The sequence below is a fragment of the Mangifera indica genome, unplaced genomic scaffold (assembly GCF_011075055.1).
Source record: "Mangifera indica cultivar Alphonso unplaced genomic scaffold, CATAS_Mindica_2.1 Un_0059, whole genome shotgun sequence".
Lineage (NCBI taxonomy): Eukaryota > Viridiplantae > Streptophyta > Magnoliopsida > Sapindales > Anacardiaceae > Mangifera > Mangifera indica.
Window position 1 is genome coordinate 53168 of NW_025401151.1, and position 12488 is coordinate 65655.

The window sequence follows — 12488 nt, forward strand, 5'->3', positions numbered from 1 at the left end:
AAAAAAAGTCCTGATAAGTAGCTTCTAGCATTTGTGTTAAGGATAAAAATCCGAGTATATTGCAATAATATTGATCTTAGCGGACATAGTTTTGTTTGTTTTGGGTGAATCATAGTTAAAAAACGCTTTCTTTCTTCTTGTTTTATATTGATTTGAGTGCAGTTGTTTACTTTATTGATTCCACATTCTCTCTTATTCATCGAATCTTTGTATAGACAAATTTTGTGTTTTCAAGTTCAGAATACGATCATTATCATTTTGATTTTCCGAGTTTAGGGCGAAACGATTTTTTGATTATGGTGTAGGGAATAGATGAGCAAATACTGGCCTTGGATTACCAGAATTATTTGACAGAGATAGTGACTGTTGATCCTCAAAGTTCCTATGGGAGGAGTGATTGTTTTGGTCACCGGATATTTGATTGGAAAGGATTCCGATAAGAGAACATTTGCTCAGTCATTTTTTCTAGCTCCACAGGAGAATGGTTTCTTTGTTTTAAATGATGTTTTAGGTATGTTGATGACAAGGAACCATTAGGGATGGCCATAACCGTTGCCATTGACGATATTGTTGCTGAAAATACTGCCTCTCATCTTGGTAATCATCTCATCCTATCCTTTTGTGTTCATTTTAATTTATTTCGAAAAATGGGTCATTTGTATGTGCACTTATAATGGATGTAATGATGTAAAACTATGTGGTTTAGTATTACTTTATTTTTAGTTCAAAATCACTCAAATACCCAATTACATAGTAATATGTCATTATGGTACCCAATTTAGTACTTATTATATAAGTGCACATAATTTTATTGAACAAATTAAGGTACAATATGAAATGACTAGTATTATAAAATCCAAAAAATGTAAACAATAAAAATGCACAAAATATTCAAAATAGGAACACAAGTGATTACACGGGAAACCCAATACAAAAAAAACTACGGGCAACTGATGGATAAAATTTACTATATAAGTAAAGATGATAAGATAAAGAAGAGAATACTTTGTTATCTCTAGCTAAGCTCCTAATATTTTAGCTTACTCTATTTTGTGGCATACACTCTTTCTTTACATTCACTTTAATACAACAAGTCCAGCAGCAGGTGTGATTAAAGAGGTAATGCTAAAATGTCTATTCTTATTACTTTTCTAGCTTTTTGCAGAGTGGTTACTTTTTCCCCCATCTCTGCTGTGATTAGATTTATTAATGTTGATACTAGCTTCTGTGTTTTAATTTCTTGTAGCTTGTAGCCAAAGAAAGAGAAACTGTGGAACCAGGTTTCAAAATTGCTATCGTTTCAAAGTCTGGTGAAGGTGTAGCTTATGTGGCTCCTTTGGAGAAAATACCAGAGGGGGCTGCTCCTAAGCCATCTCTTGCTGAAAAAATAGAAGAGGAGAAGCCGGAACTGGTCAGTTCCTCAAAATTAGAATTGGAACCTACCCAAGTTTGAGTATTCTTCCAGGATTTTGAGTACATAAATAGATAAAGTAACATTTAATCACATGATGACATATCGTATGTATACTCATTTATGTATACAAAAGTGGATACATATAACATTGCTCTAAAATGAATAATACTACATCTACAAAATTTTACATTCATACCAATTTTTGCTTTCAGATTGATTTGATATAAAATAAACAAGGCCGAAACACTATGCCCCATCCAAGGTTTGTTGACATGACTAAAATCTACTTTTAAGTTTCAAAAAGTCACATTCTCACCTGTGATCTTCAATTTCGTTAAATAAAATTGTAAGAAGTTCATTTTGCATGGGCTTTTTCTATTTGATTTTTCCTTTTCAAAATGAAATATATTTGAGGTACAATGTAATTTTTAAAAATATTAGGTTTTTAATAAAAAATTTCAGGAGTTTTCTTAAAATTTGAAAAAACATTCTGCGGTGTTTTTAAAATTTCAATATGTCGATTATTTGGCCAATAAATAAAATATAAAAGGTTAATGCTTACATGAATCAGTGAAAAAACAACAACAGAGTAATGAGTAACGAGAAGAGACATAAATTCTGCAAATGTCAAACCATTAATCCGATTTAAAAGTATGTAAATGCTTTCCTTGATTTCAAAGATTTCGCTGATTAATAGAACCTCTGCTCTCAAGTCTTATAAATCCATGATTGTAGCCACATGGGAGTCGAATCTGATAAATTTGCATTTAACACAACAAAACCTTGCGTTTACGACATCAATGGCGATTCTCAAGAGATTTTGTTTTGTTTCAGCGTTGCTTTTACACTGTTTCATCATGTCTACTCCAGTCTGCAACTGGGTTGGAGTCTCTTGTGATGGTCGCCATGGAAGAGTCACAGCATTGGACCTTTAATCAATGCATCTTCGAGGCACCATTTCCCCGCACCTGGGAAATCTCTCTTTTCTATCATATCTCAATCTCAGAGACAATAATTATACAATAACAGAATCAGACAAAGATCTTCAATGCACAGCTCCAATACTGTGAAATTAGACTGGAAGATTGCCTCATAATTCATTTCCACAAATTCCACCTCCAAGTCGTGAGCCCACTTCAATACTTGGATGCAATTACTTTTGCAGTCTTCCTTGGATGATTTGATTAATTCATTTTAACTGTTTAATTGATTAATTCAAAAGGAATTTTATATTAAATATATATATGCATGATCTTTTGGAATGAGATTGAAAATAAAATTGCCTAGATATTCTATAGGTAATTACTTTTTTTTTTTGTTGATAACAAGAAATTCCATCCAAACTGAACTGCTTCCAAAGGGGTGGAACCAACCACACTGAATAGATTAAGCCTTGAATCTAGTGAAATGAGTTTCATTTATGAAGTTTCTCATTAGGTGGTTGATTAATAATAACAATAACAACAACAATAATAATATTATTGTGCGGGTAAACCTTATCCCTCGATAATTGCATTATAAACAACATATATTTATCATATGACAAGTATCTATAAGCATCGCCTACTATCCTAACAACTTGGCATATTGCAGGGGCATGTAAACAACTCACGTCAAAGACATGACGATAACTTATCACAGGGGAGTGTAAACAACATATATTTTCTTAAAAGCACGTCTCAAAACCAAATTCCCACAAGTTTGTTGTTTAGCTTCTCCAACTTCAATCCTGCAAATTCATCTTCTCCAACTTCAATCTTTAACCTTTTTAATCAAATTCCTATTCTCTCAAGGTTCAATTGAAATCATTCTTATTTTTCTTGTCAATTTTTCTCAATTTTTAATAAGAAATATGTTTTTTTTTTGTTTTGATTAGTATCAAATTAATCGATTCTCTTCTTATTGTATGTGCCCCATTCCCTCCTTTGTTGATTCTTCTTCACACCTTCTTTCTATGGTCAATTTGACTATTTTTGACTTCGATCGATGATTGTAATATGTTTACAAAGATTTAAATGATAAATGTTTAAGTTAATATTTTGATTAGCACTGGATTTAGACTGAGCCAAATTCGAGCATGATTGAGTGTAAGTTTGACTCAAGTTCAGTTAAAATATTGAACTGACTCTGGTATTGTAGTTGTGTCAAATTAGATTAGATTAATTCTTCTTTCACATTTAATTAGACTTGGTTACTTGACTTTTAGTGTTTTCCACTTATGTTTCAATCAAATTGGTAGCTACAAAAACTTAGCAAATGGAGCTAGGCCCCTACCTTCAACTATTGTTGGAAGGAGCACATTTGTGGGTCCTTGTCTATTCTCAGTCTTTTTGATGGAAAAATTGTATAAAGAAGTGAGAACGTTTGTGGGTCCTTGTCTATCCTTGACCTGCGTCCTTTCTCAGTCTTCCTGATGGAAAAATTGTGTAAAGAGATGAGAACGTTTGTAGGTCATTCTCTATCCTTGAGTTGCCTCTGTACTTAGTCTTCCTGATGGAAAAATTGTGTAAAAAAGTGAGAACGTTTGTGGGTCCTTATCTATCTTTGACCTATGTCTTTTCTTCGCCTTCCTGATGGAAAATTGTGTATAGAAGTGAAAATGTTTGTGGGTCCTTGTCTATCATTGACTTGCGTCTTTTCTTAATCTTCCTAATGGAAAAATTTCATAAAGATGTGAGACAAGGGGAAGAAGTTGAAGAAATTTATGTAAGAAACGGAAGTGGAATGAAAGTTTATGGTCCCTCTCTTTTGTCCCACTTCATACTCATACATAAGTTCACTTTGACACACAGTCATATATAAGTTCATTTTCTATCATATCCCAATCTCAGAGACAATAACTTCCATGGCAGTCTGCCAAATGAACTTGGAAAATTACACCATTTGGACTTGAAAGAGCACATTTAGGTTGAAAAAACAGAGACAGGCCTTAGCTAGTGGATGGACTTCATCACAGCATGCCATTGCTGCTTCCTTATGTGGAATACCAAAGCTACAAGAATAAGGCAATGAGTTAGAAAGAAGAGATGCCAATTTCTGATATCCTAATTAATTGTGAGAATTATTAGTTAATATAGTTTTTGCTCTAGGAAAATCACATTGACAATAGGAAATTAAATGATTTTAAATTAAGAATAAAATAATATTGAATTAAACGTGTAAACATAAATTAAATACTCATAAATTAAATGTATTTAATTATATATTTAGATAATATGTTATAATGAAATTGAATGATTGAATGATGTCATATTTAGAGGATATGACATCATTTAAATACTCAAATCTAGTTGCATATAATATAAAAATAACTATAAACATAAATTAAATGTGTAACAACGATTATATAAAAGGTTGGCTTCATGATAAAGTGAATAATAAAATTATATGTACATATTTTGAGTACATAAATATGTATATACTTGATATATATTATTAAATGATTGAATAATTTTGAGTACATAAATAGATAAAGTAACATTTAATCACATGATAGTATATCATATGTATACATATAATATTTCTCTAAAATGAATAATACTACATCTACAAAATTTTACATTCATACCAATTTTTGTTTTCAAATTGATTTGATGTAAAATAAACAAGGCCTAAAGACTATGCCCCATCCAAAGTTTGTCGAAATGACTAAAATCTACTTTTGAGTTTAAAAAAGTCACATTCCCACCTGTGATCTTCAATTTCGTTAGATAAAATTGTAAGAAGTTCATTTTGCATAGACTTTTTTTCTATTTTATTTTTCCTTTTCAAAATGAAATATATTTGAGGTAAAATGTAATTTTTAAAAATATTAGGATTATTAAAAAAAATTTCAGGAGTTTTCTGAAAATTTGAAAAAACATTCTGCGGTGTTTTTAAAATTTCAATATGTCGATTATTTGGCCAATAAATAAATATAAAAGGTTAATGCTAACATGAATCAGTGAAAAAACAACAACAGAGTAATGAGTAATGAGTAACGAGAAGAGACATAAATTCTGCAAATGTCAAACCATTAATCCGATTTAAAAGTATGTAAATGCTTTCCTTGATTTCAAAGATTTCGCTGATTAATAGAACCTCTGCTCTCAAGTCTTATAAATCCATGATTGTAGCCACATGGGAGTTGAATCTGATAAATTTGCATTAAACCCAACAAAACCTTGCGTTTACAACATCAATGGCGATTCTCAAGAGATTTTGTTTTGTTTCAGCGTTGCTTGTACACTGTTTCATCATGTCCACTCCAGTCTGCAACTGGGTTGGAGTCTCTTGTGATGGCCGCCATGGAAGAGTCACAGCATTGGACCTTTCATCAATGCATCTTCGAGGCACCATTTCTCCACACCTGGGAAATCTCTCTTCTCTATCATATCTCAATCTCAGAGACAATAACTTCCATGGCAATCTGCCAAATGAACTTGGAAAATTACACCATTTGGACTTGAAAGAGCACATTTAGGTTGACAAAACAGCCATTGCTGCTTCCTTAAGTGAAATACCAACACTGCGAAAATAAGGCAATGAGTTAGAAAGAAGAGATATGATGCCAATTTCTGATCTCTTAATTAATTGTGAGAATTATTGGTTAATATAGTTTTTGCTCTAGGAAAATCACATTGACAATAGAATTAGACAAAGATCTTCAATGCACAGCTCCAATACTGTGAAATTAGAGCGGAAGATTACCTCATAATCCAATTCCACAAATTCCACCTCCAAGTCGAAGGCCCGCTTCAATACTTGGATGCAATTACTTTTGCAGTCTTCCTTGGATGATTTGATTAATTGATTAATTCGAAAGGTATTTTATATTAAATATCAAGTTTAAAAGTGATTATAAATATCATTGCATGGAATAATCAACATTTTTGGAATTTTATATACGCATCATCTTTTGGAATGATATTGAAAATAAAATTCCCCAGATATTCTATACAAAATTGCTTTCTTTATTTTTATGATAACGAGAAACTCTATCCGAGTTGAACCACTTCCAAAGGGGTGGAACCAATTACACTGAATAGGTCAAACCTCGAATCTAGTGAAATGAGTTTTATTTATAAAGTTTCTCATTAGATGGTTGAATAATTGGGCTAACCTTATCCCTCGATAATTGTATTATAAACAACATATATTTACCGTACGACAAGTATCTACTAAGCGTTGGCTACTATCCTAACAACTTGGCATATCACAGGGGCATGTAAACAACTCACGTCAAAGACGTGACAATAACTTATCACAGGGGAGTGTAAACAACATATATTTTTCTCTGAAAGTAAAGAGAAATATAACTGTAAGTAAAGAGTAAGTAAAGAGAGAGAGTGTGCCACACAATTGAGAGTGTTAAGACTAAAAGCTCAGGCAAAAACAATAAAGAAATCTCTTCTCCATTTATAGTGAAATTTTTCTCTATTATTTGTTCGTGACTTTTTCCCTATTGGGGTTTCCATGTACAGAGCACGACTATACACCACAAAAAAAATGACTTTTAATGGGTGGAAATCCAGTTGTTAAAAGTCCATTTTCTGTCATTAAAGATCTTTAACAATGAGAAAAGTCCTGTAGTCCACCATTGTTATAGCATTCGCCGCTATCAGTATTAACGATAAGAAGAAAAGTTTTGTCATTAATATAAATAGCAAGAGATGTAAGTCTCGTTGTTAAAAATAGTAATATCAACGATGAATATCTTTATCGTTGTAACAATATTTATCCATCACTATACATAATATCAATGATGAGTATCTCCGTCGTTATAACAATATTTATCAGTCATTAAATATAATATCAATGATGAATATTCCTATTGTTAAATCAATATTTATTGGTCACTAAACAAAATATTAAAGATAAACATTCTTGTCATTTTAACAATATTTATCTGCCACTAAACATGGTATCAATGATGAATATCCTCATTGTTATAACAATATTGATAGTAAAATTTTAATTCTCAAAATATAATTATTGTCATTGTTTATTTTCTAATTACAATTATCTTAAAGTCTCTGTAAGGAAAAAAAAAACTATAAATTTTCTATCATAGTAATCTCTTCCTATAATCAAAACTAATAAGTTGTTACAAGCAACATAATAATCTATGTATCATAGACAATCAAATGTTTCATAATTGACTTATATCTTCAAATACCTACAAACCTATTAACCAAATAAACAGAGAGAAGACAAAGACGAAGAATCAAGAGAAATTTGGTCATTAAGAATTTAATAGAACAAACACAATATGCTTATCAATGCAAACACTGGTTTTAACCAATATTCGGTATCTGACAAGAACTTTCATGACAATACTTTAAAAAACGGATCTTTAAGGAAAAAAAGGACTAGCCATCACAATACATATAAGAAATATCCAAGCACTCCTTGTATGTAGAATCCAAATATTTGTATTTATACAAACTGATGTGACAATATATGATTAAATTAGTTTAAAGTGAGAAAAAAAGTAAACAATCACAATGTTTAATCACATGCTACCTGGCCATTTGTGTTGATATGTTAATTAGATTTGTTTGTGTATATTATTATATTCCTGATGTAATGGATTAGCCGGCAAGAAAGATGTTAAGACAAGGAGATTCTCTTATGAAACTTTACTGATTTTCTGTCTTTAAACTAAACTTATAAAATTATGAGATAAGCTCAGAGATAGATGCTTTATGTGCATTCAACTCAACTTAATTCAAAGTTTATCGGGCAGGTGCCTGCAAAACCAAAACAGCACATGCTTTTAACGATCTTGAAATCGTGGGATTGGCTAGACTCAAATTTGAACCAAGTGGGTCAATTCATTTAAAAAAAAAAATTAATATTTTTAATGATGAATTCTTTAAATTCCTCACTATAAACCGATAAGTCTGTCATTAGTGGACTAATATCTAGCATTGCATTTCCCACCATATTACTTAAAAATATTACATCAAAATTGCCTCTATTAAAAAATAGTTCAATTTCAGCTCTGCTTGAGTTTATCAAACTAAAATTAAGAGTGATTAAAGTTGATCTCAAATAAAAATGATTTAACTAGAGTATGTCTAGAGTTTATAATTTGAATCAGTGGCTCGAATTTATAATTTAAATTCATGACTTGTTAATAAAACGATGTTGTTTTATCTAATAATGAACAAACTCAATTTAAATTCGGGCTAAATGAATTTAAACCAAATTGAACCGGGCTAAGTTGATTTTCAAAGTGGCTGAAATCCAACCCCACCCTTTAGTATTTAAGGGACTGATTCTAAACATTGTCATGTTAATTATTTATCCAATTATGATTTATAAAAGGCCAAATGACTATTTCCCACTAGAGGTACAATGAAAACCTAAAGTGACCCTTACTAACTTTCGAAAACCCAAATACCCACCCTTCTATTAATTTTGGCTATTACTGTTAGGGGTAAAATTATTATTTAAAAAATTTATTTAAACTCATAACTAGAATTACCCCTAAGTTTTAAAATTTTTATTTTTGACCCTTAACTTATATTTTCCAAGTTTAAAAAATGACCTTCCCCCCCACACAGGTCTAGGGTTCCAATATCTTTATCTTTTATGCATTTGCGACCACCTCCTCCAATCTGAAAACTCTCAATTTCACCCCCTCTTTAATTTCAATTTTTAGAGCAACTCCAGCGTTGTTCTCCCTCCGTTGCTGGCATCTTCCTCTGCCGAGACCAAGCCAATGTCACATCCTCCATTCATCAACCATCACTGACCAATGAAGACACGATTCTAGAAGGCAACAAAGACACAATTCAAGATGAGGACAAAGACATGATTCCAAACGATTTCTCTTGACGTTTTCCCAAACTTGATTCTAGATCAGATGATGACAATGCCTCATAGGGTTTTTCCAAATGGAGAAGAGACGACGAGTCGTCTTCATTTGAGACAAAGACAAGAATCGTGTCTTCATCTGGAGATGAACAAATGTCATTGTCGGTGGGCTTTGTTTTTTAGTGAAGGGATGATGCAACAGTGGCTTCATCTCAACAGAAGAGGATGTCGGTGACAAAGGGAGAACGATGTCAGAGATGCTCTGAGACAGAAATTAAAGAGGGGGTAAAATTGAGAGTTTTTAGAGTGTAGGGGGCTGCTGAAATGGGTAAAAGATATGTTGTATTGGAACCCAAGACTTGGGGGGCAAAGGTCATTTTTTAAACTTGGAAATTTTAAGTTAGTGGTCAAAAATAAAAATTTCAAAGCTTAAGGGTAATTCTAGTTATTAGTTTAAACAAATTTTCTAAATAATGATTTTACCTCTAACAATAACTGTAAAAATTAACAAAAGGGTTGGTGTTTCGAAAGTTAGTGCGGGTTATTTTGGGTTTTTACTATACCTCTAGTGGGAATTAGTTTTTGGCCTTTATAAAATAACTCACATTTATTAAATAATGGAACTAAAATTTACAAAACAAATAACTAAATTGAAAATTTTATCTCTGACAATAACTGTAAAAAATTTTATCTCTAACAATAACTGTAAAAATTAATAAAAGGGTGGGTGTTTTGAAAGTTAGTGGGGGTTATTTTGGGTTTTTACTATACCTCTAGTGGGAATTAGTCTTTTGGCCTTTATAAAATAACTCACATTTATTAAATAATGGAACTAAAATTTACAAAACAAATAACTAAATCGAATTTTTTTTAATGGCACGACTCAAAACCAAATTGCCACAATTTTTTTAAATAATGGAGTTCGGCTTTTCCAACTTCAATCCTGCAAATTCATCTTCTCCAACTTCAATCTGATGCAAATTTGAACCAGCGCCACACTTAAACGTCGACGTTCCGCAACGTTCACTAATCCAGCTGTCTGTACGCTGCGTTTCATCCGGAGCCATGTCGTTTCGAATGTGAATTGATGTAAAAACAGTGTAACTAATTTTGGTTATGTTATCAGGATTATGGAACTGTTCACCTCTGATTTCTTTCTTTCTCTTGATTCTTCTTCCTCTATTTCATTGCTAGCTTGTTTCTTACTCCAGAACACATCACAATCTTTAAACTTCTTAATCAAATATCGATTCTCTCAAGGTTCAATTGAAATCATTCTTATTTTCCTAGTCGATTTTTCTCAGTTGTGGTATTTTCAATCGAATGACATTTGTATATTATTAACTATTATCGTAAATTTATAATAATTATACATACATACGAATTGAAAGGTTTTGAAATATCAGAAAATAATCAGTGTCTTTGTAGGTTTATTGGAATATTGCTCACACCCAACTATAGTTTTGAAGGGGAAGAGTATTTTTGACAGTGAAATCTGTTGATTTAACTTTCTGTGTGTTTCCTTATGGAATCAGACTAAGATTCGTCGGCGTTTTTCAGGTAATTAATAAGAATTATGATTTTTTTAATTTTGATTACTATGAAATTAATTGGAATTTGGGTAAATCGTTGTATCAAATTAATGGTATCGTAGCTGGGTCAAATTGGTAGCCACAACAAATTAGCAAATGGAGCTAGGGCCCTATCATTGACTATTGTTGAAAGGAGCACTTTTGTGGGTTCTCGTCTATCCTTAAGTTGCATCTGTTTTCAGTCTTCCTAATGAAAAAATTGTGTAAAGACATGAGAACGTTTGTGGATCATTGTCTCCTTAAGCTGCTTCTGTTCTCAATCTTTCTGATGGAAAATTTTGTAAAGACGTGTGAACGTTTGTAGGTCTTGTCTATTCTTGAGCTGCCTTCATTTTAAGTCTTCCTTATGGAAAATTGTGTAAAGACATGTGAATATTTGTGGATCCTTGTCTATCCTTGGGCTGTTCTTGATGCAAAAATTATATAAAGACGTGAGAACGTTTGTGGGTCCTTGACTATCCTTGAGCTGCCTCTGTTTTCAATCTTTCTTATGGAAAAATTATGTAAAGTCATGAGAAAAGGGGAAGAAGTTGCAGAAAATTATGTAAGAAATAAAATTGAAATGAAAATATATGGTCAACTGGACAGATAGTCATATATAAGTTCTCATCCCTCTCTTTTATCCCACTTCATACTCCTACCTCACAATTAAATGGGCAATATCTTGTGCATCTACTTGTTTTTGCATTACTGTTTCATGGCTACCTTGTTGGAGAAAAATACCCAGATGGGTACTCTTATTAAATGAGTTTTGATATGTCAGTCAGAAGCTCTAGACAGAAAATTGGATGGGTTCTTCCCTTCAGGTCTCTGTTGGTGATCAAATTATTCAGTCACCAGATTATTGCTCCATCCCAATCTCAAGCTCAAGGCCCCCGGGTTCTAGCGTTGAAGGGAATACCAACCTTAGTTCACCACTCAACATCATCTACAAATTAAGCATCTCACCTTATTATTATGAGGGGCTGGATAGTGTCAAAACTCTAACTAATACATCATCGTGTGAGAAATATGGGCGAGTTGAAATATTTGTTGAAGGGATTTATGATCCTTAAGCAATCAGAAACTGGAAAACGATTTAATGGACTGCAAGTTTCTTGTCAATCTTCAGTTTCCTCCACTAAATGCGAAGGAAAATGGGATCTATATTAGGGGAACCATCACAAGTGCTCGCAACAATGATGATCCTCTTTACTTTGAGCCTCTCCATGTCACTTCAACTGCTTCTTACACCGTCTGGGAAAGAAAATCAATCTAGCAGATGGATTTGGTGATCCTTATGACTCTAGTCTCCAACACACTTGCCTGTGTCTTTATAGTGTTCCAATTTTTGTATGCGAAAAAGAACCCCACAGTTCTGCCTTTCATTTCGCTTATCATGCTCACCGGCTTGACTCTGGGTCACATGATAGTTCTTGTGTTGAACTTTGAAGCCTTGTTCTTGTGAACCCACGATTTATGTAGCACGGAAACGGAAACGGAGAAATGTGGAAACGCAGAAACGAAAACGTGGAAACGCATTTTTAAAAAAATATAAGAAACAGAAACGTAGGGAAACTTATAAATATGAAAAATATAAGGGCTTTTAATAAATACTAAATTTTTATAACAAAAATACATAAACTTGTATAATATAAAAATAAATAATGAAAAAGAATGAAGAGAAAGAATACTATAAA